The sequence below is a fragment of the Lagenorhynchus albirostris genome, chromosome X, assembly GCF_949774975.1.
Source record: "Lagenorhynchus albirostris chromosome X, mLagAlb1.1, whole genome shotgun sequence".
NCBI lineage: Eukaryota > Metazoa > Chordata > Mammalia > Artiodactyla > Delphinidae > Lagenorhynchus > Lagenorhynchus albirostris.
Window position 1 is genome coordinate 116,792,242 of NC_083116.1, and position 14,093 is coordinate 116,806,334.

General features: G+C 45.0%; 1 protein-coding gene and 1 non-coding gene across 2 annotated transcripts in view; one reads left to right on the forward strand and one right to left on the reverse strand.

Moving 5' to 3' along the window:
* Positions 1–10,488, reverse strand: part of PPEF1 (protein phosphatase with EF-hand domain 1) — a 145,049-nt gene extending 134,561 nt beyond the window's left edge. Inside the window, exons 1-2 of the mRNA XM_060137592.1 lie at positions 10,453–10,488; positions 9,277–9,316 (exon numbers count right to left, since the gene is read on the reverse strand). The gene's annotated coding sequence lies outside the window, so the exon portion shown is untranslated. The remainder of the gene's footprint in view (positions 1–9,276; positions 9,317–10,452) is intronic.
* A 2,190-nt stretch (positions 10,489–12,678) lies between these two features.
* On the forward strand, positions 12,679–12,751 carry TRNAV-UAC (transfer RNA valine (anticodon UAC)). The gene has a single exon. It is a non-coding gene; the product is annotated as a tRNA-Val (tRNA).
* Positions 12,752–14,093: the final 1,342 nt, after the last annotated feature.

The window sequence follows — 14,093 nt, forward strand, 5'->3', positions numbered from 1 at the left end:
CAGTGGTAAGACTCGGCACTTTCACTTCCATGGGCCCGTGTTCGATCCCTGGTTGGGGAACTAAGATCCCACAAGCCGCAGAGGCGCGGCCAAAAACAAAACAAAACAAAAACTTATTCTTGTCTTGGTTTTATTCATACATTCATTCAACAAATATTTGTTGAGCATCTACTGTGTGCAAGGCACTGTTCTAGACCCTGGGGATACACTACCAACAGAACTGACAAGGTTGGTCCCTTCCCTCATGAAGTTTATAGCCTTGTGGGGGAAGTAAACATTAATCAAATAATCATAAAAATAAATGTGAAATTGCAAAGGAGAAGTACATGGATTATAAGAGTGAGTCAGGAGGTCAAGCAAAGGCTTCTGAAGATAACATTATTTTATTTTATTTTATTTTATTTGGCCACACAGCATGGCAGGTGGGATCTTAGTTCCCCGACCAGGGATCGAACCCATGTCCCCTGCATTGGGAGTGTGGAGTCTTAACCACTGGACCGCCAGGGAAGTCCCTGAAGTCGATCTTTAAACTGACATCGGAAAGACAAATACTGATTACTTAGTTGAAAGTGCTGATAGGGGAATGGAGTCAAGCATACACTTGAATTAAGGTTCAGTGACCTGGAGTACATAACTGGACTCCATGATTTGGGGACTTTCAAAGGAGAATCTAGGGTTTAATATAGGTCTTAGTTTACTAAAGCTGAAGTTAGTATCTTCACCAATATCCCAAAGAGGGCACAATCTGTGAGTGTCATTTACATAAAACTCTCTAAAACAGTGCTTCTCAGACTCTGATGTGCTTATAGATAACCTGGGGATCCTGTTAAAACACAGACTCCTGGGCCCAGCCCCTAGAGGTTCTGATTCAGTAGGTCTGGAGTAGGGCTCATGAATCTGTATTTCTAATTAATTCCCAAGTGATGGTAAAGCATACTTTGAGAGGCACTGCCTCATAACACAGTATGATATTTGTTTAAATCTCTATTTCTTTTTCAACCCACTCTTTCATGACTTTTAAAGTCAAATTATATTCTACAATGCTTTTGTGATTTTTACGGTCAATTCAGTAGTATCACCGGAACAAGAGAATGTTGTGATGTATAAATCAAACAATGCCATAGCTAAAGATTTCAAATATTTGGAAAGAATGAGAGAAATAACAATTACAAGCAAACTGAGGTATCAGTAATGTACTAAAACTTCACTAATTTACCCCAGTGAGGTGGACTGTTAATTCTTATTTTGTAATAAGTCTGATTTACAAAGTGGTTTTAAGGAATGTAATACAAATTAACCTGATGTAACTAAGGACAGGCAATTCCTATATGTTTAATGACTTTTACTTTAACAGGTAGATAAGAGCTATTTGTAATGAATACTCTCACATTTTGAATGAAGCTCTGGATTTTACATTACATGAGATAAGAATAACCTCCCCGCTCGGTCTCTGTTTCTCACTACTAAACACAATTCCTGCTGATACGCCATGATCCTGTTGGTATGGCTACATGAAAAGGACACTAGGAAAACCAGTTGGTGAGAGATCCAAGATTTCTCTGCACTGTTTTTCTTGAGAAGGTTGTGAAGTTAATATAGGGTCTGGAGCAAACTACTGTCATTTTTAAAAATAAAAAATGAAGTCTCTGTGCGTGGAAGAATAGGAGGATCAGGAAAGGGGACCAGGAGTAAGTTTTTGTAATTCTGAGTAAACATCAGCTCTGCCACTTACAAGGTGGGCACCTTAGGTAACTTTTATTACTTCTCTGGGCCTCAGTCTTCTCATTTTTAATATAGGGATAATAATATTTAAATGGAATAATCTAAGTGGACAATTCTTCATAAACTATAAAGTGCTAAACAGATATTAGCTACCATTTCTAGGAGACGCCTACATTTCCTGAGTGGTTACACATCCTGGAGAAGAAATGTGGTCTGACCGGTGGGTTGGGGTATGTCTGGGAGCATCAGAGAATTCGGTTTCAGAGTCAGATCTAGCTCCACCACTTAACAGCTGTGTGTGAGCTTGGGAAAATTACATGACCTCTCTGTGCCTGTTCTTAAAAACCAGGATAGTAATAGCGCCACCCACACTGCGTTGACGTAAGGAATAAATGGGTTCATAGATATTGTGGCAGCCACTGCTAGTTGCCTAGCCAGTATCTATTCTCCTTTCTTCCTTACCAATAAAGTCCCAATTTTATTCTAGGTGGCAATGGACTCAGCCACCGAAACTTGATTTGCTAGGATCCCTCGCAGTTAGGAGTGGTCATGTGACTCTGTTCTGGCCAATACGACATAAGCTGAAATCTACTGGCTGAGGCTTCCAGAAAAGCCATTTTTCTGATAAAAAAGACAAGACAGCTGTCATGAGCCCTTTCCTTTTTGCCCTTCCCCCACTGTGCCTGGAACCATGACATAATGCCTGGAGGAGGAGCAGCCCTCTTGAGTGCATTAGGAACAGAGGCTCATGCTGAGAATGATATTGCAAAAAGACTAAAGGATGGGACACAGAGCCTGGGACACAGATGACGATGTGAAGTTGCTTCTTTCCTAACTTCATATCACATGAGATAAAAGGCAACCCCTCTGTGTTAAGTCCCTGTTATTTCATCATTTACCTCATCACACGCAGCCAAACATTCTCTAAGCGATACACTCGTAAAGCAGTTTGAGTGATGCCTGGCTTACAGTTAGTATTCAGTAAATGTTATTATTTGCCCAGCATTTTGTTGCCTAACCAGGTGGCCGACAAGTATTCCCCTCCATCCCTTGCAATAGTACCCCAATTTTCCTTTATGAGATCAACCCTCTCCCTATTCTAAGCCCTGTGGTTTGCATGGGATTGACACCACCCTCCACTCTAAGTGTGAGACTTCACTGGCTTAATTCAATCAGCATGAGCCCACTTCCCAAGCAACAGTGACTGCCCAGGGCTGGGCACATAACACAGGCCTAGGCAGCTCGCACATCCTCTTCTCCTGGCAAAAGGGAGTGTTCAGGTGGGCATGTAACTAAAGACAGGCAATATGAGTAATCTCCGGGCTCCTATTCTATTTAATCAAATCTACAGTCAAGGACAATAAAAAATTCATATCCAAATCGCCTTTCCCAAAGAAAAGAAACAGCAATAAAATCTACCATTTGCAATTGTGTGAATTCATTCAAATTTCTCTTCCAAAAGAAAAAAAACCCAGCCGGCTGAAACTGTTTTGTTTTTGTTTTTTGTAAACACGTCCAGGAGAACTCCTTTAAGAACAGATGTGCATCTGGGTTTTAGAATGAACGTTGGACCCGGAGGCAGACACTGGAAACGTATGACTAATATTGAAATAATATTCACAGACAGTTGTCATGGCAGCCTGCTCATTCTGCACAAAATAGAACCCACTGCATTTTAACAAGATCTAGCAAAGGAAAGCTGCTAGCCTGCAGACAGCCTCTAACTGAGTTAAACAACCTATTAATTGGTTTTGGTTTTATTATTATATATAGCCTTCAGACTATACCCTAACTGTATCCCAAAAAATCACAAACACTTAAAATCACTAATACAAACACATAAGATGATCTTTGTTTAACACCTCCACCACTCTTGAAATCTTCCCATCAGACTAGGAGGAAAGCTTAGAGGCAAGGCCCATTGTGTGCACAGCTGAATCCACTTAAATCTAAAGACAGTAAGTTTGGTGGAAGTAGAGTGAAATTTTATTTCCCTCACCAATTAGCATTGGCTGGATGCCACTATCTGGCACCCCCTCTTAAGTGGGGTTCTGTAGGAGTGGGGAGGAGCCAAATTGTTCTGTGCTCAATTACATAGTCCCAGGGGAGTGACTTTAGAAACTGGAGGCATCTCAAGTCATATAAATAATGGAGGGGGAGACAAAGTATTTACAGCCCATCTGTTTCTCCCTTGAGCGGCTATCAAATCTAAGCTCATTGAATGTGACTGCAGGTGATTTTGTAGATTATATATAGCTGGTGTTGAGGGGAATACTACAAGAGGCCATCTTTCCCTTTAGACAGGCTTTCGCATATCACCCTGCCCCTCTGCCTGCTCTTTTGAGTTTCTTATTTAAGAAAGAAGAGACAGGGTCTGATTAAAATTCAGTAACATCCAAAGTTAGGAAAAACCACATCAAGCCATTATCATCCATTAATATCTTGGAATAAATCAGTCCTTTGGGTTAATTAATGTTCTTCAAACTCCTTGAGATGGGGCCATGTCATACACTTAAAAAAACAACAAAAAATTCCCACACTACCAAACACTGAGCTCCTAGACATGTTGCAGGTATGTGACAATAAACAACTTCAATCAAGGGACTGGGACACTGAGGAGCAGTCCCTCAGTAGCTGGTGGGCAGATTAAAGACATTGCCAAAATGGTATAGGAGAGAAATGTGGAAATACTGAATCAGTAGTGATTGTATTTTCCCTCAAATAACTGAAACTCCCACTAAACAGTAGCATTAAAGATTAGGGATTTTACTTTTCACATATAACGAGGAATCTGGAAGTAGTAAATTTGGGGCTGGGACCCAGGTAACTTCCTTCTTTCTGCTGAGCAATGTAGCTTTCTTCTTCCTGACTGTCAACTCATGGTCACAAAATGGCTGCTCTCCCTCCAGCATCACATTTGCGTTCTGAGGAGAAAGTGAAGCTAAGGGCAAAATGGGGCATACCAGCTGAGTCTACCTCCTTTTAAAGAAATGGTTTTGTAAACCCAACTACTTCCATACAAGTCATTGGCCAGAACTGTGTCACACAGTCTCCTCTAGCTGTAAGCGAACCTGGGAAATCAAACTGTTTTAGCTGGACACATTGCTGAGTCAAACAAAATCAGGCAGTGCAGTGTAGAGGTTAAATACAGCCTATAGAGCCAGATGGCCTGGGTGTTAAAACCCCACTCCTTTATTTACTACCTGTGTGACTTAGTTACCTAATTATTCTGTGCTTTGGTTTTCTCATCTGTAAACTAAGCATAGTAACAATACCTTTCTCACAGGGTTCTTGTGAGGATTAAATGAGTTAATATGAGTAAAGAGTCTGAATAGTCTCTAATACATAGCAAGCATTATACAAATGTTTATTACTGACAAAAAGAAGAATGGATATTGAATAAGCAACTAGCAGTATCTGCCACAGTTGTGTTGCCCACTCTGTAACCTCAACCGTCCTGGCTACTGTAATACGTGGGAACAAGTGCCCTGCTGCATCTGAGAACTGATGGCTGCCCAGGACGCCGGAAAACCAAAGCCCTGACCTGCCAAAGCGGCGATTCCCATGACCATCAGCCTCTTTCCGCATTTCCTGGGAACTGAGAGCAACAAAACTTCCCAGTGTCTGAGCCAGGGAAGCAATGCCAGCCACTGCGGTGATGCCCAACATTTTAGATATGAACCATCAGGACTCCTTCAGTTGCAAGAGTCAGTAAACCCGACTCCCACTGGTCTAAGCAAAACCGGAAATGCACCCTTCAAATAGCTAAAGAGCCAACAAGCATACTTAAGGTCTGACTTGGTCGAGGCCTTAAATGATAGCACCTGGTCGCTCTTTCTCAGCTCTAATCCCTCGCTGTTGGCTCCATTCTCAGGCTTCAGGCAGGCAGCCGATGTCCTTCAGACTTGTGGTCACCCACACTATCTTCTCAACATCCTCCCTATGTTTTGGTAATTCCCCACATCTGAGTCCTCGAAGGAGAAACAAGGAATTTGATTTTCCAGCCTCTCTCATAGCAGGAGCACAGGTATGTGACCTAGGCTCTGCGAGACCTAAATTTAGAAAAGGGCAACACAAGGAGTCAAGGGGTTATGAAAGCCATCCTCTCCCAAAGTTAGTGGCAGAAGGGTCCAGTTTGCAGATACAGCAGTGATAGAGACTCTGGGCCCCATCACTGGCTTGCATTGCTAACTCTGTATTCAGAAGGGGCAGCGGTGGGCAGGCATCTTTGATGGTGCAGCCCCGCAGTGAGATTTAGACATTATTCCTGGCTTTGGAATCTCCAAAGCCTTCTCGGAGAGCCTGTGGGCCACTGTATATCCTTTAATAAACGCATTTTCTTCTCAAACTAGTAGGAGTGTTGAATCAGCTTAGGTGATATTATACCCCAAATCTTAGTTTATACTTATCAAGGTTTATTTTTCACTGCTGTTCCTGCGCAGGTTGGCTGCAGTTCTGTAACATGTGGTCTTCCCTGTAAGACTCAGGCCAACCTCTCTCTGGGGCACTGCTGTGCTCATAACAAAGGGGAAACATCAAAGCTGCACCCTGCAAGCTGGCTCTTCACACCTGTGCTTGGAAGCGAGGCACATCGCTTCCGCCCACACCCAACTGGCAAAAGTCAGTCACCCGGTCAAGACTATCAGTGGGGCAACTGTGTAAAAATCCCATGTAGGGAACAGCAGTAAATATTTTGGGCAAGAAGGTTCTGCTGTGGGCAACTCAGAGCCCCGTCTGATACAATGCAATAATCAGATGGCAGCAGAACCTCCAGCCTCTGGATTAGTTCACGTTGAGTCCAGGGTGAACACGGAAATGTCTCTTCTCAGGAATTCACACAAAAGGCCCAGGATTAGCTTTGATTGGGACTGACCTGGCGTGAGTCATTCCCCAACCCTGAACAGATCCATTCAAGACATATTCATTGAGCGGTTACTATGTACTAGGCGCTACTTAGGTTCTGTGGAATACAGCAGTGAACAAAACCAAATCCATGCCTCATGGAACTTTCATTCTAGTTGAGAATGATAGGGGACAGACAATATCTAGAAATAAGTAAATATCTAGAAAATTAGATAGTGATAAGCACTGTAGAGAAAAACAAAGCAGGAAAGGGGGATACTGAGTTTCCAGGGTGAAGGGGAAAGGAAAATAGCAATTTTTAAATAGGGCAGTCAGGAAAGGCCTCACTGAGAAGATATCTGGGCAAATACCTGAGCAAGATGAGACAGCAAGCAATGGGGCGACCTAGGGAAAGAGCAGTAAAGGCTGCGAGAACAGCAGGTGCAAAGGCCCTGAGGCAGAAGAGTCCTACTGTGTTTGAAGAACAGCAAGCAGGCAGGTGTGGTCCTGTAAAAGCAATGTAATAGGATATATGATCAGAGAGGTAATAAGTGGAAGATCAGATCATGTAGGGCCTTGCAAGCCACTGTAAGGCTGTGGCTTTCTTTCTAGTTAAGGTGGGGAGCTACTGAAGGGTTTTGAGCAGAAGTGACACAATCTAACTTAGGTCCTAAAAGGATCACTCTGGCTACTGTGTGGAGAACAGTCTGTAGGGAGAAAACGGCAGAAGCCGGGAGGCCAGAATATGAGGTTCTTGGCAATGATCCAGACAAAAAGTGATGGTGGCTTTGATTAGTATGGTAGCAGGGCAGATGGTAGAAAGTGATTAGATTCTAGATAGATCTTGAAGGTGTAGCCAATAGGATTCGCTAGTGAGATTAGATTTGAAGTGTGAGGGGAAAAAAAGAATCAAGTATGATTTCTTCCATTTTTTTCTACGTTTTAGGCCTAAATAACTGGAAAGATGAGGTTGCCCTTATCTGAGACAAGGAAGACTGAGAAAGGAGAGGGGATGGAGATCGGGAGTTTAGACACAGACAGAATAGGATTGAGATACCTATTAGACATTTAAATGGACATGTATAGTAGGTAGATTTGGAGTTTGGGGTAAAAGTCTGGACTAGAGATATAAATTTGGAATTCATCTAGGTTACAGACCATATTTAAAGCCATTAGATTAAATGAGGTCACCAGAGTGGTGAGAATGAATAGAAAAGTCCACGAACTGAGACCTGTGGAACACCCATGTTCAGAGGTCAAAGAGATGAGATCCAGCAAAGGTGACTGAGAAGGGGTGACTGGCGAGGTAGGAAGCAAAAATCAGGCGAGGGTGGCATCCTAAAAGCTGGGAGGGGAAAGTGCTTCCAAGAGGAGCAGAGGAACCGGAGAGAGCACCTAAAGACATATTTTCTAAGAGTTTTGCTATAAAGGAGAGCAGAGAAATGGAAGTAGTTGAGGCAGCAATGAGATTAAGAGATTATTTTTTAGTGATGAGAAAAAAATTATAGTATGGGACTTCCCTGGTGGCGCAGTGGTTAAGACTCCGAGCTCCCAACGCTGGGGGCCTGGGTTCAATCCCTGGTTGGGGAACTAGATCCCACGTGCATGCCGCAACTAAGAGTTCACATGCCACAACTAAGGAGCTGGCAAGCCACAACTAAGGAGCCCACCAGTCGCAACTAAGACCCAGTGCAACCAAATAAATAATAAATAAAAATTTCTAAAAAATTACAGCATGTTTGTATGCTGATGGGAATGATCCAATAGAGGAGGTAAATAAAGATGCAGGAGAGGGACTTCCCTGGTGGTACAGTGGTTAAGGATCTGCCTGCCAATGCAGGGGACACAGGTTCGAGCCCTGGTCCAGGAAGACATGCCACGGAGCAACTAAGCCTGTATGCCACAACTACTGAGCCTGTGCTCTAGAGCCCACAAGCCACAACTATGGAACCTCAGTGCCACAACTGCAGAAACTCAGTGCCACAACTAATGAAGCCTGCGTGCCTAGAGCCCGTGCTCTGCAACAAAGAGAAGCCACCAAATGAGAAGCCCGCGCACCACAACGAAGAGTAGCCCCCACTCGCCACAACTAGAGAAAGCCCACGTGCAGCAATGAAGACCCAATGCAGCCAAAAATTTAAAGAATTTTTTTAAATAAAATAAAATTTTAAAAAATAATAGTAATAAATAAATAAATAAAGATGCAGGAGAAAGAGGGGAGTTGTTGCAGGGCTTTCCTTGAGTAGGCAAGCGCAGGTGGAGGGCTGGGTGTCGACAGGAACTCAGACAAGTCATCTAGGGCAGGAGTTCTTAACCATGGCACGATTGACATTTGGTGCCCAGTTATTTCTTGTGGTGGGTGGCTGTTCTGTGCACTGCAGAACGTTTCACTACATCCCTGGTCTCTACGCACTAGATGCCAGTAGCACACTAACCCCGACAGCCCAGAGCGTCTCCAGACATCGGCCGATAGCCCCCAAGATTTTGCCCCCTCCGCCAGGGAACATTTTGGGTTCTCACAACTCGGGGAATGGTGCTATGGGCGTCTAGTGAGTAGAGGCCAGGGATGCTGTGCAACATCCAACAATACACAGGACAGCCCCCCACGACAGAGTTACCCGGTCCCAAATGGCAACAGGGCTGTGGTAGGAAATCCCCAGTCTAGATCTAGGAGGGCACAGATGCAGGCAGGTGAGCAGATGTGGGGCTTACCTGTGGAAGTTCTCTTCAGGCTGCTTGCATTTTTTTTTCACTGAAATAAGGAAGCAAGGTCATCAGCTGTAGGTGAGGTTGGGGAAGGAGGTACAGGAAGTTTAGGGAGAGAAGACATGAACCTGTCCTCTAGGTGAGGTGGTAAATGAACGGACAGGGAAAGTAGACATGATTCTGGGCCGCATTAAGAACACACTTGAGGTACTTACTCAAGAATTTAATGTGAAACCAGTAGGCCTGAAGGTGTGTTCCTCCTGGGGCCATATTCAGAGGCGGAGAGGGGAAACAGTTGGATTTAACAGACTGGTTTTGCCAACAGGTACAAGCAACAAAGGGGCAAAGGAGTGATAAAAATGACCACAGAACTTGAACTGGGTAAAAAGACTGAGGGATGTAATTAACTATGAAAAGGTAGGTGGGCAAAAAGTAACGAACACCCATTCCAACAGGCTAGTTTCAAATGTTCTGATGAGCCGTAAAAGGGGAAAAATAAGGTGAACTCTGCCATACTAAGGTAACCACTCACTTTCCTTAGTAAATACTTGAATATACACTGAAAGACAAAGTACAATCATTTCTAAATGAAATCAGCTCAATGGAGCTTCCTAAGTCAGCTCGGTGTTTGGGGCCATGGTTTCCTTGGTTGACGAAAGCCAAACCATCAGTGAAGGAAGCCGTCAGTGAAGGAAGCCGTCAGTGAGGAAACCATCAGTGAAGCCAAACGCTGGGGAAGCCACACTAAACACCTGAGAGATCAGAGGGCTCAAAAAGTTTGAAGTGACTTCTAGTCTTTATTTGCTAGTTCGTTTATTTCTCTGGTAGTTGTTCAGATGATTATGGGCAGACCCGGGGGTCACAGGCCTCACAAATCTGACTGAAGAGGCTAAAGTGCCAGGGGAAACTGTGGCCAGCTGCAGCACAAGCCATGATGCTGGTGGTATCAAAGTGAAAGTCATCAACAGCGGTTCACGACAGGCTCTTACTTCTGGCTTTTAGGGATTTCATTTAAAAATTACAAAAGACAAAAAAGGTATCCACTTCCTCACTGGCATGCATACAAAATATTATAAGACACCAATGGCACTCTTATGGGAACATTTAGCCTCTATGAACGTGGGCCTCCCCAAATCACTTAGATATCAGAAAACTGAGTATGAGCCCAGCCCCGCCACTCACCAGCAGAATGGTCTCGGCAAGACATTCGAACTCTTCGGCTTCAACTTCTTCAGCTGAAAAATGGAGATAGTAATACTTACCATGGCTACCTCATAGGAATGTATGTGAAAGTGCTTTGTAAACCATATTGCACTTTACTAGCAACACAGATTGTGAATACAACTTGAAGGCAGCAGGAGTGGAACAAAAGTCTCCCTCCTTTTTGCTAAAGGCAGAATCCTGTGTTGCGTGCATCAGAGGTGTACCAGCCTCTTTTCTTCGTGTGGGAACCCGGCCAAAGCTTGCACGTGGCGAACCCACCCTTATAGCAAGGGCAGACAGAAAGCTCGAGGAAGGGCAAAGTATTCCCTAGAGACAAACCAAAACACGACTAGTGAGTGTAATTTTAGGCCCAATTCTTGACAGCCTCGTTTTGAACTGACAAGGGTTTGGCAACGGGTTAAATATACTGATCACTGGGCATGATGGGAGTCATTATAGCTCACTGACAAGCAGGAAACATGGAGTTTTCATGAATTCATCCTCTGGCTAGTGGCTGTCCACTCATGGTCATCTCATGGCTCACAACCTAAGCGTCAAGTGTTCAAGAGGCCTCTCGAAACGTATCAACAAAAAGGCATTCTGGAAGGGGTCCATGATGAACACTACAGGGAGCTAACTAGGATATAGGAAACCTGGTACTAAAGAACCTAAGCCAGCTTGCCTCTGTTTCTGTGGAAAAATTTACATGGCAGATAAGTGCCTCCATTTTCCCAACCCGGAAAGTAGAGATAACATTTAGACCCAGACGGGAAAGGGGGTGTCTAGTCCAGCCCATGCATTTCACAAAGGGGGATACAGAGGCTTGGAAAGTGAACTGATGTTCAAGAGTACACAGCTAGTGAGTAGCCAAGGCAGCGCTAGAATCCTGACCACCACCCCCAGATTAGTGCACCTTCCACCCACCTGTTTCTCCCAGGGGCCTTCCCAGGAAGACAGGAGTTGGCCGAAGGGGTTGCTTCATACAATCAGTATCACTTCTCCATCATTCTGCCAGCCTCAAAGTCAGACGCCTGGGAAAAGGACAGCCGCAGCCTTCAGCCACTCCAACTCACCACTGAAAGAGCCGCCCCCGACCCACCCAAATGGTTTCAAGTGCGTTTTCAAGCTTGAGGATGGCGAGCAATCCCGGGATGGTGACGAAGATCCATCCAGAAGCACTGGGGAGGGCAAACGGCACCGACAATGGAAACCAAGAAACGATACCATACAGGCGGCCTTCGTAATGGAGGGTCCCAGCACCTTATCGGGACCACAGTCCTGGAAGCACAGGGGCAGGCTCATGGGCTGCACTCTCACGGGCCCGCGCTGCGTTTAATGCTCTGCTGTCATGGTTGTGGAATTGTCAATAACTTATGATCAAGGAACCTGATATTTTCATTTTGCATTGGGCCCCTCAAATCTTGTGGCCGGTCCTGCTTCCCCCTCCCCGCGCCAACCAAAGAGACGGCCTGTTTATACCGGCCTCCTCACCCCTCCCCTACCCCAGACAAATAAGATCAAACAAAAGCCCTGTAATTTTTAGCCCCTCTGGGGCTTCCGGAAGGGGAAGAATGTTGTGGAAAAGGTCAGGGAAGCATTAAGAGCCTGTATCCTCGGGGAAGAGGCAGAGTGACCAGCTGCCTTTTCCAACCCTGGCAAAATAAAGGCCAATATAAAAAGGAGCCCCCAGCCCTCCCCCCCAGCCCCGCGCTGCCTGAATCTTCGGCTCCTTGTGGTGCTCCTGTGCGCCCTGCTCCGGACTCAAGGCTTCCAATGCTGCCGGAAGCGGCTCAGTGTGCCCGGGGGAAAGTGGGGAAGTGCGGGTCCCTCAGGCTGAGGGGAGCTGTCAAAAGGGGCCGCGCCCCGGGCACTGTCCCCTTCCGCCCACCGGGCCGACCTCGCCGACGCCCGGGCTGCGGGAAAGTTTGGGGAAGGGTGACTAGCGGGGCGACGCTCTGGCCAGGAGGGTAACCCCTCGCCCCGGCCTCCCCGTGGTCGCAGGGGCGACGAGGCCGGCGGGGAGGAAGGACGAACTACCCAGACGCCGGAGCCGGAGACCGCCACCTGGCCGCGAACACCAAATCTCACAGGCGGCGCGGGGCCACGGCAGGGGCGGAGTTACGGCGGATGGGCGGGGTTTCAGCCGAGGAGCCGGTTCTCATGTGACACTATGAATAAAGTAATGATAAAAAGGAGGTACGAGGGGGTTCCATAGTGTAGTGGTTATCACGTCTGCTTTACACGCAGAAGGTCCTGGGTTCGAGCCCCAGTGGAACCAAAGTAGCACGGTTGATTTTTCACTCTTTAAAGAAGAGAAGTGCTTTTCTTTCTCTCATTAATTTTTTTTTAATCTTTATTTGTCTACTTTTTGGAATGTTTTTATCGCAGAAGCGTAATGACAGATAGCCACTCCTCCCATCCCTGCCACCCTCGCCCGACCTAGGAAACAGCATAAGTGGGGGCCTGGCCGTGTTGTAGTCCCGAGGGCGACCCCGCCCCGCCAGGGCCCTACCCCGACCTCTTCTTCGGTGCTCCGGGGCGACCTCGGGAAATCCGGCGCTCGTGGGAACCAAGATCACCCAGCACGGCCCCTTCCTTACAAACCAGGGCAGGCCGGCCCTCCGAAGCCTCCAACTAAACTATGGCAGTACAGCGGTGCTTTGACTGCAGTTAAATTATTAAAGGTTTATTATTATTAAAGGTTTAATTTTTTCAGTAAACTCTAAAATACAGAGCAGAGAAAACAATAGTTCTTTTCTTTCTAGTACTGCAGTAGGGTTTGTTAAAGAGACCTTCGTCTGTTTAATGAAGAATCCATACATAGTATAGAATAAGCGTCAGGCTTGTGGACACCCCCAAAATGCTGATTGAATGAGTAAACTTTAGTTCCTTTTTGTTCCTCTGTATTAGTTCATTACAGCTTCGCTTTGGGGGGTTATTATCTTTTCAATATTGACCTTTTTCATCTTTGACAACAGGAGTGAAGTAAAGGTCTCTGGGACCCTGGGGGATTGAGGTGAAAAAGGTCAAGAACTAAAGTGGTGGCCAAGAACTAAAGAGGGAAGCGGATTAATGTACAGCACGGTGATTACAGTTAACAATATTGTATACTTGAAATTTGCTAAGAGAGTGGATCTTAAATTTTCTCACCAGACACACAAAAAATGGTTACTTTCTGAGACAATGGATGTGTTAACTAACCTTATTGTGGTGATCATTTTGCAATATATATGTATACGGGAAAAAAAAGGGAAGGGGAAACTCAGTATTTTTCTTTGAGTTTTTCCACATAGTTTTGTTCATACAGTGGGTAAATTTGTATCCTTTTCTAACTCAGGATTATAACACATGATTGTCCTTTTTATTACAATCACTTCATTAACTTTTTTTTAAACCTTCTTAACTGTTTTTAAGTGTATAGTTCCGAAATGCTAAGTAAAGTCACACTGTTGTGAAAAAGATCTCCAGAACTTTCTTACCTTGGAAAACTGAAGCTCTGTATCCATTAAACAACTCCCTCCCCACCCCATCAACTTTATTGTTATTGGCTGTATAGTAATAATAATAGCTAATTATGTTAAACACTATTCTAAGTATTTTTTATGTATATCATCCCATTT